The sequence below is a fragment of the Sphaerodactylus townsendi genome, linkage group LG02, assembly GCF_021028975.2.
Source record: "Sphaerodactylus townsendi isolate TG3544 linkage group LG02, MPM_Stown_v2.3, whole genome shotgun sequence".
Taxonomy (NCBI): domain Eukaryota; kingdom Metazoa; phylum Chordata; class Lepidosauria; order Squamata; family Sphaerodactylidae; genus Sphaerodactylus; species Sphaerodactylus townsendi.
This window is the reverse complement of record NC_059426.1, coordinates 31,952,069-31,970,572: the sequence shown is the minus strand read 5'-3', so window position 1 is coordinate 31,970,572 and position 18,504 is coordinate 31,952,069. Positions and strand designations below refer to the sequence as shown.

General features: G+C 42.3%; 1 protein-coding gene across 5 annotated transcripts in view; it reads left to right on the top strand.

Moving 5' to 3' along the window:
* B3GALT1 (beta-1,3-galactosyltransferase 1) overlaps window positions 1-18,504 on the top strand; it is a 246,738-nt gene that overhangs the window by 186,169 nt on the left and 42,065 nt on the right. The window contains exon 1 of one of the 5 annotated variants that reach the window (XM_048485282.1): window positions 9,120-9,167. The exons of the other annotated variants lie outside the window; for them this stretch is intronic. The gene's annotated coding sequence lies outside the window, so the exon portion shown is untranslated. Of the gene's footprint in view, window positions 1-9,119; window positions 9,168-18,504 lie in introns of those variants that run through there. 5 annotated transcript variants of the gene reach the window in all.

Sequence of the window (18,504 nt, the reverse complement as noted above, 5' to 3'; positions counted from 1 at the left end):
ATATAAGAACACTGGCCTCCTAGAAGTATCCTAATTTCTCTTACAAATAACGAGTATTCCCCTGTCTGCACTTTGTTTTCCTTGTTTGTTTTTTGTGTTGCTCCTTGAGATAAGTATCACTTGCTAGCTAGGAACTGGAAATCACTTTTGCTGGGTTAATCCTATTGAGGGTAGCAAGATTACGGCTGGGTAATTGCTTTGAGAATTATCGTCACACACTGCGTGTGAAAAATAAAGCTGTAATTAAACAGTGACCAGACAGGTGTCGTATTAAATAGCATTCCTCCAGAGGTAAAACATCTGTGGGAAAATGTTATAATATATATAGAAAAATATGTGAAGGTAAAAATAAAGATAAACATAGATTTATTATTTATAGACATATTGGATTATATAATAATAGAACAAAGAAAGAGAAAGTTTTTTAAATTCATGATCAGAGCGGCCCATGCAGTAATAGCATTGGGGTGGAAAGACAAAAAAATCTGGACAATGCAGAAATGGTTGGAATATATATGGGAGCAAATACAATTAGAAATTTTTGACATAATGTCAAGAAACCAAATATGGCAAAAAAAAACCCCAAAAAGATATGAAGTGGATCTGGATGGAATTCAAAGACTGGTTAAACGAAATTGGAATTACAGAAGAAAAATGGACAAGAAGATTGAAAAGAATGGACCTGGTGCTGCACATCTAAGGAAGAAAAGAAGAGGGAGGAGGGGGGAAAGGGGAGGAAGGATATGGAGGATGAAATATAAGATATACAATATAAATCTGTAATAATTCCGAAATATCAATTAAAAAATTTTTTTAAGTATTAAATAGCATTCCATCTCTAAAATACTTATGAATGGGATCAAATCTCTGTTACTTTCCTTTTAAAGACTGATGGAGTTTTATGGAATTGAGATGCCTTTGAAAAGAGAGCTTTGTTTCTTTGGGTTCTGATGTATAGAACAAAGTAGAATACGGAATCATGAGGAAGCATGAAAGTCTAACGAAGGAAATTGGTAGGCCTCCACAGATTGTATGAGGCCACCACAATCCAGATTAACACAATGTGTTGTAAATATTGTACTGTCAAAGGCTTTCACGGCCGGAATCACTGGGGTGCTGTCTGGTTTCCAGGCTGTATGGCTGTGTTCTAGCAGCATTCTCTCCTGACGTTTCGCCTGCATCTGTGGCTGGCATCTTCAGAAGATCTCCTCTGAAGATGCCAGCCACAGATGCAGGCAAAACATCAGGAGAGAATGCTGCTAGAACACGGCCATACAGCCCAGGAACCACACAGCACCCCTGTTGTAAATATTATTTTTAAAAAACTAGGAATATGTGCAAAGTGGATAATTCTGTAGTCTATTTTTTTATGTTGATCAAAAGATGGTATATAACGCATTATCATTAAATAAATCGAAATGCAATGCTAATATTTCTATTGTTATCTGTTAAGCTAAAGGTCAAATACTGAAAACATTATACAAATTTTAAGTGAGACCATAAAATAAAATAGCTGAGTAGCCTGGGACCTACCTTTTCAAATAACTAGAGATAGGGCAGGCCTGCCTTGAATTCCACTCTCTTGACCACTTACTTGGTATTATTTACAACATAGAGGTTGTTGGCCATCTGTCAAGAGTGGGATGTTGGCACCCTCAGGCACATGAATGAGCAAAGACACAAGAAAAAAAAACAGTATTCCAGACTATAATATGTACACTAGAAAGGGGGTGAGCAACAGAAATAACAAACCAGCAATATGTGCAGACCACACGGCTAGCCGTCGTAGACTGTATAATTTGTGAGTTTACTAAGTCTACAATATATACATTTAAAGGGGCTGTGTCTCAGTGATACCCCAGTACACCTTCAAGTGTTTCTCTCATGCAGACATAAGTACATCACAAGCACTAGTCAAAACGATTACAATAACACTATTACAATTGCCTCCCTAGTCTCCTCAGGGATAGCTATTACCTAAATATTGAAAACCCAACATGAGCAGGTGTGAAGTGATTCTTCATGTGAATGAGCAGAAGCACAAGAAAAGCCAGACACACAGGTTGACAGCCCTACGAAACAAGTTATTATCTTCTTGGTGTGCCTGCATGATTAATTGTCCTTTTCTGGGCAAAATGCTTGAAAGTCATGACAGCAATAGATCCTTCACAAAGAATCATTTCACTCCTTCAGATAAACATCTTAGTAAGTGTCCAGGTAAGGTTGCCAGGTCCCCCTTGGAGATAGGGAAACTCCTGCCCCCGTCCTCCGTTGCCTGTCCTTGCTCCAGTGAACTTTGGGAGGGAAATGAGAGGCACAGCAACAACACTGCTACATTTTGATGTCACTTTCAGGTGAAGACCTGGAATGATGTCACTGCCCCCTCCATGATGCTCTAGGGAATGACCTAATCTCTGTAGTATTTACCAAAGATTTGGGGGGATTTCTAGAGCATCATTGAGCATTAATGCTTTCCTCTCCCAGGCCCCACACCCAAATAGTTTTTAGGGAACGCTGAGCATGGGGCTGGCATCCCTATGTCCCAGTGTACCAATTCTTTATGAATAGTGCAGATTCAGGATATCCCACAGGCCAATTGTGCACTGGGCATGCTGGGTAATAGCCAGTAGAACAATTCACAGGCCAGCTTGTCTATGCCTTGTGTAATCTTTAAATCAACCAGTCCCTTGGAAGCCAGATACCACAGTGTCTATGTTTCCCAGCTGCCTGGATTCAGTGTTTGCTCTGAGTCTAAACTCAGCTTGAGCCTTTGGATCTATTCACACTCATTCTGCTGCTACTACTTCTAATAATAATGTATATTTTCATTATTTTTTCATGCATGCTTATCCCCAGTATTCAATGTACAGGTTTCACATCTGCCTAATAAGGTCATTTGCCTGATTCCAGACTGTTCTTCAAGATGATGTATAATTCCCTGTATCACTCAAAGAATGTAGCAGATTATAAAAAGAGTGATTTGCATGCCAAACTACTACAATGGGTAGAAGAACAATTTCTTTTTTTTTTACAGTGGCCTAGTTCTTGGTTCTTGAACTTATTCTTTGCTACGGACACTAATTTAGTCTTTTAAATATCTTTAAGAATACTAACTTTTGTTTAAGAGTGTTCTTTTCATCGGGATTTAAAGCTACTTTTATTTGAATTGTCTGTTGTTTTTGTGACACAGATTATGAATGGAAGTAGTTGGGATCATGTCCTGTACAGGCATCTGAGCTTTGGAAGCTAGCATAAGACATCTAATCCCTGGCTTCCGCCTGAAGTGTACATTCATCACCAAATTAGTAGCCAGTAGCAAAGAGATCATCTTGACCTTTATGTGAAAGTGTTGTTTGTCCTGATGCTGTTGTAAAAGTGTAGGTTCTTGGCTTCGGGGGTTCCCTGAGGAAAAGAGTTGCAGGAATAAATGTGGCAGGATATTTGTTCAGCTAGGATTCTTTTTTCGTAGAAGATTTATTGATTTGGATTCATTCATCATCCTAGCTGAGAAACAGAAAAAAAAGTAATGAAGCTTATAATGGAGAAAACAACTTTTTTGAGAAAATTCTTCAGAAGAATCATTACTTATTTTTCTCCTTTGCTGCTCTCTAAAAAAAGGTTAATTTTGTTGTCATTTCAGCCATGAAACAAATTTTTTAACAATAGTTTTGGATTTTCTGCCACTTGGGTGGGTTTTCCACCTCCATTCCACCTCCATTCAAGCAAGAAATGATATATTTAGTAATGCCATTAAAGGTAATTTGAATTTGAAAATATTTAGTGCCAATTTTTAAATCTCTGTCAGCAATTTGAGTCTTCAAATGCCCTGATGCTATGAACTGCAGGATGCATTGATAATAGCTAGTTCATTATTTCTATGGTCACTAATGTGTCCAAAAAGGAAAATAATTCACATTTCATGGACCACATTTACAACAGTCAATATATTTTTTTACCAATATGTTCCCATCTTGGAAAAGTAAGATACCATCCCTGAGACAAATTTTGTAAAACTCCTCCTAAATTAGGCTGACCAGACGTCCCGCTTTTGGCGGGACAGTCCCGCCTTAAAACAATTAGTCCCGTGTCCCGCGTTTTTTTTCAAGTGCCCCGATTTTTGGAAGCCTGCCTTCTGGGGCGCAAGGCAGTGTGGCAGCCTCCCATGCGCGCGGCCGCAAGAGCTCACGGCCTTCTGGGGTGCTCCTGTTTCCCACCCTGTGACGGGAATTCATATTGAAAAAACAGCATTTCATGATCTGGTCATTCTGTTCAATGGGGTACAATTATATAGATTCCATCCTTCAAAACATCAATTTTCTCCAGGGAGACTGATCTCTGTAGTCTGGAGAAGTTGTAATTCCAGGGGATTCCCAGGTCCCACCTGCAGGCTGACATCCCTACTCAGTCCTAGATTGCTGAATGAGGCAAGAACCTTCAAGCAGGTACCTAGACAGGTGGAACAATTATTGTCTGAACGAGTGAGTAGAATGGGGCCTTCCAGGGCCTAGATATGTGGAGGCTGTATACTGAAGAAGTGACGGGCACAGAAACAGTTTGGGAAGCAAAGGAAGAGGAGGAAAATATATGACCAGAAAACAGAAACAGGTAGAGACACTTGTGGAAAGCTATGTTCAAGTTCAAACCAACCAACAAAATCCTAGGTTTTAGTATACCCATGATTCAAGATTGGGGGGGGGGGATAAGACCCCCAAACCCTCCCACTGGCTTTCACTTCTCCTATTATGATTCTTCCCCAATCTTCCTGACACATGCTTTCTTTCCCAAGCCTCCGTTTGTATACTGTTTTCTGACTGACATGGCTACAATTTGCTTCCGGTCATCATTCTTAGAGAGCAGCACAAACAAGAATGGTGTTTTGGCATGATATATGATGGTGAAGAAACCCTGATACAGTTCCACAGGGTCTGTTCCACCAGACCTACAGTTGAGACATTTATGGCTTCCATCATTCAAATAGCCTCCATCTCCCTTACCCTTCCTTTTTGCTGTTTTTTAATCGTCTTTCTTTTTTATTTTAGACCAGGGGTAGGGAACCTGCAGCTCTCCAGATGTTCAGGAACTACAATTCCCATCAGCCCCTACCAGCATGGCCAATTGGCCATTCTGACAGAGGCTGATGGGAATTGTAGTTCCTGAACATCTGGAGAGCCGCAGGTTCCCTACCCCTGTTTTAGACCCACAAGATGTTTTAGTTGCCATATACATTTTTAAGTGTAATATAACTTATGTTTTACTGTTTGTAATATGTTGGAATCTGCCCTGAGCCCATGAGGGGAAGGGTGGCATACAAATTAAATAAATAATAATAATTGAAGTCTCAGCTTTGTAAAAGGACAGCTTTGTAAAAGAGTAACTGAGAGGGTTAAGGCAGGGTTTTATTTTACATGCACACTGCAGATAGAGGAAGAGAAAGTACCTGCAGGACTGGTGAAATTCATTGCATTCCAGTGGAGAGATAGAACTGAAAATAATAGATCTAGTCTGATTAAAAATCTCATAGTTATATATCACAAGGCACATTTCAGGATCACAGGGCTGTGTTTATTGGAGTTTCAGAAGAGAAATATCTCCCGAAGAATAAACATACATTAGCTCAGATTTGCAGCGCTTGTCCCTTTTTCCCCCCTCTTCCCAGTAGCAGTGGCATTACTCAGACCAAAGAAGGCAAACGAGACAATTCATTTTATAAGAGAGGAAGACAGAATACAAGAGGACCTAGTGGAACTCTGGATATTGTCACACTGTGGGTAGAAGTCCCAGAATTTATAACATTGCTGTACTCTCTCTATATCCCAATCCAGTGGCTGAATTTATAGCATTCTATCGTTTCTTCTGAATGTTAGGTTTGGTTTAACAATAACACCCACCTGAAGCCATGGTCAGTGTGGTTGCCAACTCCAAAATAATAACAACTACTACTACTACTACTACTACTACTACTACTACTACTACTACTACTACTACTACTACTACTACTACTACTACCGTCTGCCTGTGACAAAGAACTGGTGGAATCACAAACTTGAAAAGGTCACTGAAAATGAACACGTAAAACTACTCTGGGACTTCCGAATTCAGACTGACAAAGTTTTGGAACACAATACTCCTGACCTCACGATTGTGGAAAAAAAGAAAGTGTGGATAGTTGATGTTGCAATTCCTGGTGACAGAAGGATTGATGAGAAGCAACTGGAAAAACTTACACGATACGAGGATTTAAGGATTGAACTACAAAGACTCTGGCACAAACCAGTAAAGGTGGTCCCAGTGGTGATCGGCACACTGGGTGCAGTGCCTAAAAATCTTGATCGGCACTTAAAACAATTCGATGCCGACAAAATCACCATATGTCAGCTGCAAAAGGCCACACCCTACTCGGCTCTGCAATTATTCGGTCGATACATCACACAGTCCTAGATGCTTGGGAAGTGTCCGACGTGTGATGTAATACAAAATCCAGCATATTGATCTTGTTTGCTGTGCATAACTGTTTTGTATAATCATCATCATCATCATCATCATCATCATAGGAGGAGGAGGAGGAGGAGGAGGAAGAAGAAGAAGAAGAAGAAGAAGAAGAAGAAGAAGAAGAAGAAGAAGAAGAAGAAGAAGAAGAAGAAGAAGAAGAAGAAGAAGAAGAAGAAGAAGAAGAAGAAGAAGAAGAAGAAGAAGAAGAAGAAGAAGAAGAAGAAGAAGAAGAAGAAAACTATATATTGCTGGAATAAGCAGGAACAGCTGAGTACAACTATGTACTTTTCAGGCTGTAAAGGCATCCAGGATGGAGCCTTCAGAGCAAACATCCTGGGGCAACCTTCAACAAATGCAGGAAAGGAGAATCCTTTCAGCAGCAGATAAAATGTCAGGCACAAACTGAGGGTGAAACTGACCAGAGAGCTTACTGGTCAGGTGGGAAAAGGCCTCTTCCCTCCTCTTGATGCTTGTGTTTTCCAGAAAAGAGAGAGAGTGGTTGCCAACTCCCCTGTGTCTGTAATATACCATATATAGATATTTATTTGCATGTAAACATTCTGAGACTACCTTCTATACAATGACAAAGCTATAACATGAACTCTTTTGGTTACCACTCTATATTAGACTTCAAAATAGAATATAATGTATTCTATGTATTTGCGCCAGTATGGTGTAGTGGTTAAAAGCAGGTGCACTCTAATCTGGAGAACTGGATTTGATTCCCCGCTCTGCCAGTTGAGCTGTGGAGGCTTATCTGGTGAACTAGATTAGCTTGTGCACTCCAACGTATGCCAGCTGAGTGACCTTGAGCTAGTCACAGTTTTTCGGAGCTCTCTCAGCCCCGCCCACCTCACAGGGTGTTTGTTTGGGAGGGAGGACGGGGAAGGAGATTCTCAGCCCCTTTGAGTCTCCTTACAGGAGAGTAAGGGGGGATATAAATCCAAACTCTTCTTCTTCTTATATCTTTTAACATCTTATTTCTGTTGTAATATTTATGCTAATTAGATATGATTTTGTTCACGAGAATGGATGTTGGATATTCACTTCTGGAAAGAATTGTCACATTTCAAAGTTAAACATGCCTGCGTTCACCTAATTCATTATGGGGTAGTGGCCAATAAGTGACCTCCCCCAACATTATAATATTATATCACTGGTCTCTGGAGAGACAAACTTACCATATAAGAATTGTGTGAACACGTCTTAGTCATAGCATATTTTGAACTTCAAAAAGGTTAATAAAACAGCAGAACAATTAAAAGAGCTGTCAGTATTTCTCATCTGCTAACTAAATGTGTGTACTGAAATGATTGTAAGATGGTAGTAGAATGGATATTATGGATTTTATTATTCAGCCATAGTGTGTGGGAAAGCTTTTCGCTGGGTAGTTATCCTAAGCATTTCTTCAAGCTGGAGAAAGGATTCAGTGATGACAACACTACTTATGTGACTTGGGACTTAAAAACCCCAGCCTGATGCTTTCGCTTACAGACAAAATCTATTACCTAAAAGTCTGGGTTTTAGATAACTTTCCGGATCTCCTGGGTCTGCAGCACTAGCCAAGGGTTTTATGAAATGATTTCTATGAAATATATATTTCATCGAAGCCACATATGGGAAAGAAACAGCACATTTGTATGTTCCCAGAAAAAAAAAACAATCAAAGGTTTATAGATAAGCTGAGCTTGTTTTATGCTGAATTTACAAATTAGTTTTGTAAGGGAAAAATTGCAGGTCCACACCAGTTGAGAAATGGGGAAGTGGGTCATGGGGAAGTGAAGTGAAGCATATAGAAACCAAGTGTAAAGGTCGAGATGAGACAGCAATTAGTTCATGCTGACAACTAAAATAATATACCATATATAGAAACATTGTTAAAGAAATCAGGGGATTGGAGATTGTGAGCCTTCCATATCAGCTAGGATTGGATGGGTGGACAGGAGTGGGAAGGGGGGAATTAGGTATAAGAGGAGCTGTGTTGGAGAGCCCCTCCAGAGACCGCACCCTAGGTGCCCTCTCTCCACGCTTCAGCCGTGCATTCAATAAACTGCTTACTGCTGACCGTCTTGTTTGGAGATCTTCTTTGAGAACATTTTCTGTAACAGTTTCCTGTGATCAAGCAAAGATAGGCATACAAATTGGGATTAAATCCCCAATGAAGTTACTGAGTTGGATCCTACATTTTCCAGTCATTTTTTCCCAGTTCCCTGCCCTTTCAAGAGTCCCTGTCCCTCATAGCTTTCATCTATGACCCCACCCATGATCCTTAGCAAAGCCTTTTTGGTGGCCAGAAAGGACTAGCTCCTTAGTTTTTCACCACTGGAAAATCTGGTAAGGTCCAACCCACTACACAGTGGAAAAAAGAATGAGAAATCAATACTACCTCATTAGAAAAAAATATTGCAGGAAAGATTCTGTTTGGGCAATTAGATTGCATGTATGATGTGGTGAGGGTAAGAGCCATCATCACAACTGACTTATGGCAACCTTGTGGAATTTTCAAGGCAAGAGAAGAGACGTTCAGAGATGGTTTGCCATTGCCTGCCTCTCTGTGGGCTGAGAGAGTTCTGAGAGAACTGTGACTGGCCCAAGATCACCCAGCAGACTGCATGTAGAGGAACTGAACTCCAGATTAGATTCCACAACTCTTCAGTACTACACCCCATGGCTCTCAGGTATGTACATAATACAAAAAGGTAAATATTAAATACATGGATGAGAGCAAAAAAATTATTTTGGTTGCGCGGAAAGGGCCAGGATTAAACAGGACAGTATGGAATACGACACCTTTATTCTATCACTCTTCTCAACAAAGTCATGGGTCCTCCTCATGCCTGAAGAGTTTTCCTCCAACATACAGAGTTGTTGGAAGAACACAGTCCATCACAGACTCAATCCTTAGGCTCCAGAAACACTTCAAACTTTCCTGAGCAGACAGAGGGATAGAGGCCAGGATTCTGAACTATTGTTTAGGCCTGCTTTGTGCATAAGGAATACACCCCAGTTTGTACAAGTGCCTGAATCTCGCCATCTCTTTGTGGTTAGAACAAAGGCTTCCTAAAAGGAAATTTTCTGATCCACATGGGAGTACATGACTTTGACAATACCCAGGCTCATTTAGTACTGGTTTATTCCAATTCAAATTACCTTTAATGGCATTCATTTGATTTTACGCAGATAAAATTAGGGAAGAGAACACATACTAAGGTAAGACATTAAAGCCCAGAGTATACAAGTTTCAGTTAACCTTCTGTCTTAAAATTTTAACCAAAAATGTTGCTACCACCTTCATGAAATGAGAGTCTTGATCTTTTAGCAGGAATTGAGTCAGGATGGAATTGTTCAGATGAGTCTTTGCTTTAGCATTATTAAAATGAAGAAGGGGTTCGTGAAGATGATTAAATAGAGAGCATTCCAAAATAATGAGGGGAAGTCTGAAGTGTTTGTGGTCCATTCTACACAGAACAAATATGTCTGGGGGACGTCTTAATTTCACTCTGCACACCCAAAATAAGACGTCCTGGGGACATTTTTTTAAAAATCCGCCTCTCATTTGTTTTTTGGAAAACACAAGCATCAGAGTAAGCTCTCTGGTCAGTTTCACCCTCAGTTTGTGCCTGACATTTTATATTCTGCTGAAAGGATTCTCCTTTCCTGCATTTGCTGAAGGTTGCCCCAGGATGTTTGCTCTGAAGGCTCCATCCTAGGTGCCTTTTCAACCAGAAAAGTACATAGTTGTACTCAGCTGTTCCTGCTTATTCCAGCAATATATAGTTTTCTCACTTTTCTTCTTATTATTATTTTGGAAGAGCTGTATTCAAAGATATGCAGAGGTGCATATGAATCTTAGTCGCTCGGAGGACTCCTTTTGAAAAGTATTGGGACAGCAAAGGACAGGTGCACTGCCCACTGCCCAGAAGCATTGCTTCTCAAGTGATGGTAAACCTGTCTTCTGCAGTCCCAATGTTTTCCAATGGGAGTCCTCTGAACAGCTAAGATTCTCATATGCATGTCTGTGTGTCTTTTGAGGCTGAAAAGGTGCCCAGAATCAGACCCTGCAGAGCAAACATCCTGAGGCAACCTTGAGCAAATTGAAGCAGGGAGGATTCCTTCAGAATCAGTCAGAATGTTGGGCACAAGCTGGGCACAAGCTGATACTAAGCAGAGAGCAAAATGGTTGGGTGGGAAAAATAAAACATCTCCTGAGCTCTGCATTCTGCACAGCCAGGCAAGGGACATCTTGCAGGCACCTTAAGGGAAAATGGTGCACTTCGAAGCATTTTCAAAAAAAGACACCTTGGGCTTAAATAAGGTGTCCTGAGGATGTCTTTGAGAAAAAGCTGTGCAGAGTTCCTCACTAAGACACCTGTTGTTGTTTTGCATCTTCAAGGTGTCTTGTTTGTACTGTGCAGAATGGACCCATGATGGTTCTGTGTGTGTGTGTGTGTGTGTGTGTGTGTGTGTGTGTGTGTGTGTGTGTGTGTGTGTGTGTGTGTGACAGAGAGATAGAGACATCTGAAAATAGGTTAAGAAGTAGTGCCTTGACTAAGATTACCTATTTATGGCAGAAGTGAAATTCGAACCAAACATTGGTTCACAGCCATTGTAATGTACAAATGTATATTTCCTGCTGCTTCTGCCATGGGAGGACAGAGAAGCTTGTTATTTCAATATTCTTTGCTATGTTAATATTCCTCTATTAGATTCTGTGTTGATTAGAAAATATTGCTGAAGATTTCTGACTGAGGTAAGACCACTTGGTCATTATTGGGCAACACTTCTATAGGTGCAACTTTTTCAGCTTCCTTTCTCACATCGACTCAAGACACCCTGAAATCCTGCTCTTTGGGGAGGGGGGACCCACAAAGAAAGGATTTCAGGATGCCGTGGACACGGCCCCCTCCCTCCCTTTAATCCCTTGCATGCCACCCCTCTCTTCCCTCCTCTCCCCTCCCTCCACTAGGGTGGGTGGGTCATGTCCAGATGCCAGCCCCCTCCCTCCCCTTCCTTGCATGCCACTCCTCGCCCCTCACCTCCTCTCCCCTCCCTCCGGTAAGGTGGGTGGGCCATGTCCAGATGCCAGAGCCCCTCCCCTCCCTCCCCTCCCTTGCATGTCACCCTTCACTCCCACCACCACCAGGTTGTGGCTGGAGATCTCTAGGAATTATATCTAATCTCTAGGCTACAGAGATAAATTTCCCTGGAGAAAATGGCTGCTCTGGAGTATGGATTCTATGACATTATACTCTGCTGAGATCCCACTCTTCCCAAATCATGAATACATGCTCCACAGGTGGAAGTCCTTGTACCCATATAAGTGTTGTGCCTTAGGCCCACCCCTTGCTTGTGAAGTTATCACAGCTATTTGTGGCATTAATTTGTGGAGCTTCCCTGTTTATTATTGGGACTCCTAAAAGGTACAGGCAACTGAAAGCATCAGTGAAAGTAACCGGAGATCAACTGATTTAATCATTACGGATATAATAGAGCTAGGAGATAATCAGAGGACGGATATCAGATTGAAGGCCTATTAAAAAGGATGTGGAATGCTTTGAACATAATTGACCTTGCAGATTTGGAAGGAGTGGGAACTGTTAGCGATTAAACATGTTTTGCTGTAGTACAGTTGTACACTGGGGCATGGGGAACAACCTAAACATACCTGCCAACCGAAATGCCGACTTTCTGAATTCTGTTATTTGTAATGTACTTTGTACTTTGCTTTTTGTGAAGATGTGCCAAAGGACGTGTCATTTATTCAGATCTGAAAAATGTATTATCACTAAAAATATTAAAAACATCTTGTTATACTCCCCAAATCCAACTGCCACTATAAGATACACATTTCAGATTGTTTATTTAAGTTACCGATGCCAGAGAAAGGTCGGTAAAACCAGGAGTGCCCCTCATTAGCCTCAGCCAAAGGAGGAGATACTTCATCAGTCTGGCTGCATTCAGCTAGCAGACTAAACAATAATTTGCCACAATGTGCATGAATTGAGCTTAAATATTTGATTTTTCACTTTCAACCTCATCCACAGAGCGAAACCGAGGATTCTTGGTTTTGAAACAAATGTAGGTACTAGAGTGAGATGGCGTTTGCTTATTCTGATCAAGGCAGGATTTAAAGACTGGCCCATTGTGCATGGAACACTTACCGCAGGACTCTTAGCTTTGCAGTGGGTGTGATGTATGTTCCTTAAGTAGGATTAAGTAGGATTGTTCCCATAGCACACCTGATGTTTATTAAGCCTTAGCAGACCAGGTGCTCAGGAGCAGCAGCAGCAGCAGCAGGCCATTGCTTTCACATCCTGCATGTGAGCTCCCACTGTGAGTAGCAGAGTGCAGGACTAGATGCCACTGTGAGTAGCAGAGTGATGGACTAGATGGACTCTGGGCTCTTTCTTATGTTCGTATGTTCTTATGGTGTTTTATTAGGAGCTGGTTGTGGCTCTCTTGTAGTTCTCGTTCTCTGTCTATGTTCAGAGACTTCGTGCCTCCAGGCTTCTCTCTCTATTAAACTCTGCTGCTGCCCTATGAGCATGTCTGAGGATTGCTGTGTTTGCTGGGACTAAGAGACATTACAGTGGGATTGTAGTGAGGTCTCCAAGCATTTCTCTGTTTACATGTGAGGAGGAATCCCACTGCATGCTGCTCGGCTTGCCTGCTGAGCTCGGTGCTTTTCCTGGTTCTCTTAACTCTGCCCATCAACTCATTATGAAAGGCATACTTATCACACCTGGGTAGTTGCAAGATTGCTAGCTTTGTTAAAGTCCTTTAAATTGTTGTTATATCGATATTGTAGCCCATTTTCAAAAATAATCACCCCTCAAAAGAAAGAGACAAAGCAGTTTACAGGACCACACTCTGCTGAAGAAGGGGATTATATCCTAGAACTGATATTCTCTCTCCTACCATCTCCACACACACATAGACATATTTCCTGCTGCTGCTGCCATGGAAGGACAGAGAATCTTGTTATTTCAATATTCTTTGCTATGTACCGTATTCTTTGCTATGTACCATATTAGATCTCTCAAAATAATGATGGATCTAATACAGGAATATTTTCCTGTATTAGATCCATCATTATTTTGAGAGATCTAATACGGTACAAACACTTGAAGTTGAAATAAAGTTTTAAAAAGCCTTCCCAATCATCAGGGAGGGTGGAAGTAGAGCAGGGGAGTCAGGGTGGAGCAAAAAGATCTGACGCAAAGAGTAACACAGGCCATTAGTTTCATCTTCCCTGCAAAGCAGGGGAAAATATCTCTCTTTGCCTGCTCTCACAAACAGTAGAGATTATGGGATCTGCCTCGTAGTGAGTGTTGGGGGGGGGGGAGGCATTCATAACAGAAGCTCTGCCCCCAAAAGAATCTCCCTTCAGCACAGGGCAGATCACCAGTGTTTAATCAGCTATATTTAAATTCTGGTTTAGATTCCCATTTGTGGGGAAAAAACAAACTCTCATTGATTTAGACACCTGCAATCATAGGACACCATGATCCACAGCTTGTTCATAGCAAATTGCTTCTTAGCTTCAAATCTCAATGCATCCTCTAGTTCTTTCATTCTGGTATGCATACCAGATCAGGGCTACTTCCCTGCATTTTGAAATATAAAATACTATGCCACACCGTGAGCATAACAATTCCAGTCTACTTAGCAGCTTCTCCATAAATATCCACACATTTACAAGCTCAACATATTGTACCTGCTTCCAGCTCAAAAAGCTCACCTGTTCAGTCTAGTCTGAGATGACTGCACAATGCCATCTGCCAGAATTCACAACACATGATGAGAGAAAGGAGATAAACAGTGCAGTTCTATATTCTGACTTAGAAAAAGATGTAAGTAGGATTGTATATTCTTTTGCTACAGAATTCAACATGCCAGACCTCCTTTGTTGTAGAATACTCCGCCTGGGTCCTAGTTCTGATCAGTTTGCAAATGGCAAGTATTGGTGATTGCTGTCAATGAACTATAAATGGTCCTGTATCAAAGTACAATGTTCAATAATGCACAAGGTAATGATTTTGATGAAGGCGGCATGTAAAAATTAATGATAATACTCATATTTATTTGGGATTATATTTTAACGCGGAAGCATACAGTTTTCTCTATCACTGAACCTCAACCGACGATGTGAACATCTTTATCTGAGTGTAAGCAGGGATACCCAGTTCTAAACCCATGAAAGTCGATGGATGTGACTCTGCTTAGGACAGTGGTGGCGAACCTATGGCACTCAAGATGTTCATGGATGACAATTCCCATCATGGACTACAATTCCCATCAGCCCCTGCCAGCAGTGCCACCTATTAAAGAATCGACTCTAATGGTGGCCATAATGGTGAACGGAAGGGGGTGGGAATTGAGTGCTTCCTGTTTGCCTCAATTTGCACAGGCAAGCAGGAAGAATTTGAAACCTGGGTTAAAGGGGAAAAGTCGATAATTTAACAACTTTCATATAACCCAGGTTCTGGCAAATAGAATAGGTTAGAAGCATTTTTAAAAGTCCTTCCATGCTTTTTTAAAAGGTCTCAACCCGTTCTATTTGGCCTGTGCAGAATCAGCTTTGCCTGGAGATCAGTTGTAATAGAAACAGATTTCCAGGTATCACTTGGAGGTTGGCAATCCTACTTGAGGGCCACCCTGTAAAGCATAGGTGTCAAACTCGCGGCCCTGCAGATGTTATGGACTACAGTTCCCATCATCCCTGCCAGCATGATGCTGGCAGGGGATGATGGGAACTGTAGTCCATAATATCTGCAGGGCCGCGAGTTTGACACCTGTGCTTTAAAGCATGGAGGGCTCCAGCAGGCTTGAAGACTCTCCCGAGGTGACCTCCATTAACAGATGATTGTTCCATCTGTGCTCTCAACAATCTTTGGATTTGTCTTTTGTTATCTCAGTATGGAGTATTCTGCAAGTAGTCCAACACACATGGAACAAATAAAAATGATACTGATGCTACCAGCTTAGGACATGCCAAAAAAAAAGTATTTTCAGCTAGAAACCATCATGACAGTGCCAGACATTTTTTTACAAAAGCCAGACACAGTCTGCTACCTGATTTTGATTTTAAACTGTGTTTCAACTCGCATTTTGGATTTTTAAAACATATATCAAGATTTGGTTGCATTTCAACTGGTTCATGGTTCACCTTGACCACTTTTCTTTACACCACTGGATTTTAAACAAATGTCCAAACTTCACAAGAACAGCAAATATTTTTTTAAATGCACAATGGCAGGTAGGCAGATTGGCAGGTAGGCAGAATGGCAGGTAGGCAGATTGTCTCTGACAGTGGACAGTTCGGAACCTAAAGTGAACAGGTGGAAGCTGAGGCATAGCAGGGAGGAATGGTACCTAGGGCAAAATGGCATGCCCCTTGCACCCTGTAGTAGCTACTCCCCTGCACCCCACTTACCTGAGCTGGCAGCAGTCCTGGGCAGCCTGGTGGGGCGGGGTCAAGGGGTGGTCAGCTGTGGCCTCCTGATGGGGCCGGGCCGGGCAGCGGGGCGACCTGCGGTGGCCCTGCTATGCTGCTCCTTCTGCCTCCACCAGCTGAAGGCGTGGCCTGGCAGGGCCGGAGTTGGCTGAGGGGGGAAGGGAGAGGGGTGTGGGGCAGACCAAAAGGGGGCTCACCTGTGGCATTTGTCCCCACCCCTCCCCATGGTAGCTACACCACTGGGTGGAAGGGAGGGAAATAAAAGTATCTCCTGCCTGTTACCGTATGTTTGCACGAGAGTGCCTCCAACCTAGGATTGAGCAAAAGAGGAGAGACAGACACAAAGGCACAGACAGGCTGCACAGACACACTCCTATGTTTAGTCTAAGTTTATTTGTTATCTAGTAAAGTTTTACAAAGCAACTCACTCACACCTCTGCTCAGTTATTTGCTCTGCTAATTCATTACAATACCACACTTTCTCCCCTTCTGCTCTATTCACTGTCTCTGTCTTTTCTTCTTCTAGCTTTACACTCTTCTCTTTTTTTATCTATCTTTTCTCCTTTCTCTCTGAAGAGCCTTCCTTCCTTCAGTTCGTCTGTTCCTGCTGCACCAAAGCTTAATTTGTACTCAGACTCTCCAGGATTCCGTTTTCAGTGGCAGGAATTCATCCGTGTAAGGAATTAATGAGATATTAATTCCCATTAGAGTTCTAATTTAAAGACCATGTATAGACAAGATGAAAACCACTTCATTTCCTCAAAGTTGACTAAGGGCAAGTTTATTATACTGATTCAAACATAAATTTTCATCCACACACGCACAGTGTGCATACCCATCTATTCAGTGAAGAGGGGAACCAAGTGAAAGTTAATGCTGTATTTCAATAGGATTTCTTGTTAATGGAGACTTAAGGTAGAGTGAGGAAAAGAGTGGTGATGGGGGAGGGATTTGAAGGAATATTTGGTCAGGAGAAGATTTAGTCAGAAATATCTGCAGTGGGCTTTTTTTCTTTAAGTTTTGCTACTTTAACCCCCAAGGTCAAGTCAATATCTCTGACTGGCTTGCTTTCTTTTGCATCCTGAAAATGGCACATGAAAGAAGATTCTTGCCAAAAGCAATGTTTTGCCTGAGGATCTTACCATTCTGGTCAGTGGTGTAGCGCCAAGGGGACAGGGGGTGCATGATGCACCGGGCATGTGATGGCGTGGGGGCATGGCGGGGGCATTCCGGGGTGTGGTGTGGTGTGGCAGGTGGGAGCATGGCAGGGGCGCACGCATACCCTGAATGCAGTGTCCCCTCACTCCAGCCCTGTCCCTGGTGCATGTCAAGAAATTATAAAGCAAATCTCAGAGGGGTGGAGCTCTAGCCATATTTTGGTCATATTCTGGCTGCCAGGACTTCCAATGTTGCAGGAGTCCTCCCAGTAATTACCTTTAATACACACTGGTGCCTCAAGCATCAGCAGAAGGATTTGGAAGAAAGGAAAGGCCCTGTAGCATGCCAGCACCAGAAGTGACATAGGAAACCCTAAGATTCCCCAAAAAACCCTCTAGGTTAAAATTCTCGTGTTCCCAGCAACACTCTGACATCACTTCTAGAGACGCAGGGAGTGACATCAGCAAGTTGCTGGGGAGGTCATTAAATTGTCAGTGAGAACATCTATCTACCCAATAATAGCGCAACCCTGGGGAGGGGGTTTGTAGCTGTGCAGGTGTGGGAGGCAATGGCAAGCATAAGCCAGCATAATGTAGTAGTTAAGAGCAGGTGGATTCTAATCTGGAGAACCGGGTTTGATTCCCCACTCCTCCACCTGAGTGGCAGAGGCTTATCTGGTGAACCAGAAGTGTTTCCACACTCCTGCGTTCCTGCTGGGTGACCTTGGGCTAGTCACAGTTCTTAGGAACTCTCTCAGCCACATCTACCTCACAAGGTGTCTGTTGTGGGGAGAGGAAGGGAGCTTTTTGGAGGAGGAGGAGGAGGAGGAGAGTTGGATTTATATCCCCCTTTTCTCTCCTGTAAGGAGACTCAAAGGTGCTTACAAACTCCTTTCCCTTCCCACCCCACAAGAAACACCCTGTGAGGTGGGTGGGGCTGAGGGAGCTCAGAAGAACTGTAACTAGCCCAAGGTAACCCAGCTGGCGTGTACTGGAGTGCACAGGCAAATCTGAATTCCCCAGATAAGCCTCCACAGCTCAAGTGGCAGAGCGGGGAATCAAACCCGGTTCCTCCAGATTAGAGTATACCTGCCCTTAACCACTATGCCCCTGCTGCTCCTTGAGTCTCCTTATAGGAGAGAAAGGTGGGGTATAAATCCAAACTCTTCTTCTTCTCTCTTACCATTCGGCAACATTTGCTTAGAGAAACAGATTGCATTAAATCTGTGCAGGAAATTCAAGCAGCATATTCTTGAGAACAGAGCATAATCTAATTTTCTGGACAAACATGGAAGCATAGATAACAGTAAGCTCAAAAATAGCACAGGCAGTATAACAGCGTGGCATGAAGTGTCTTTCCCCATGCAGAAAGGATGTGTGCACTCAAGCATCGCATGAGAA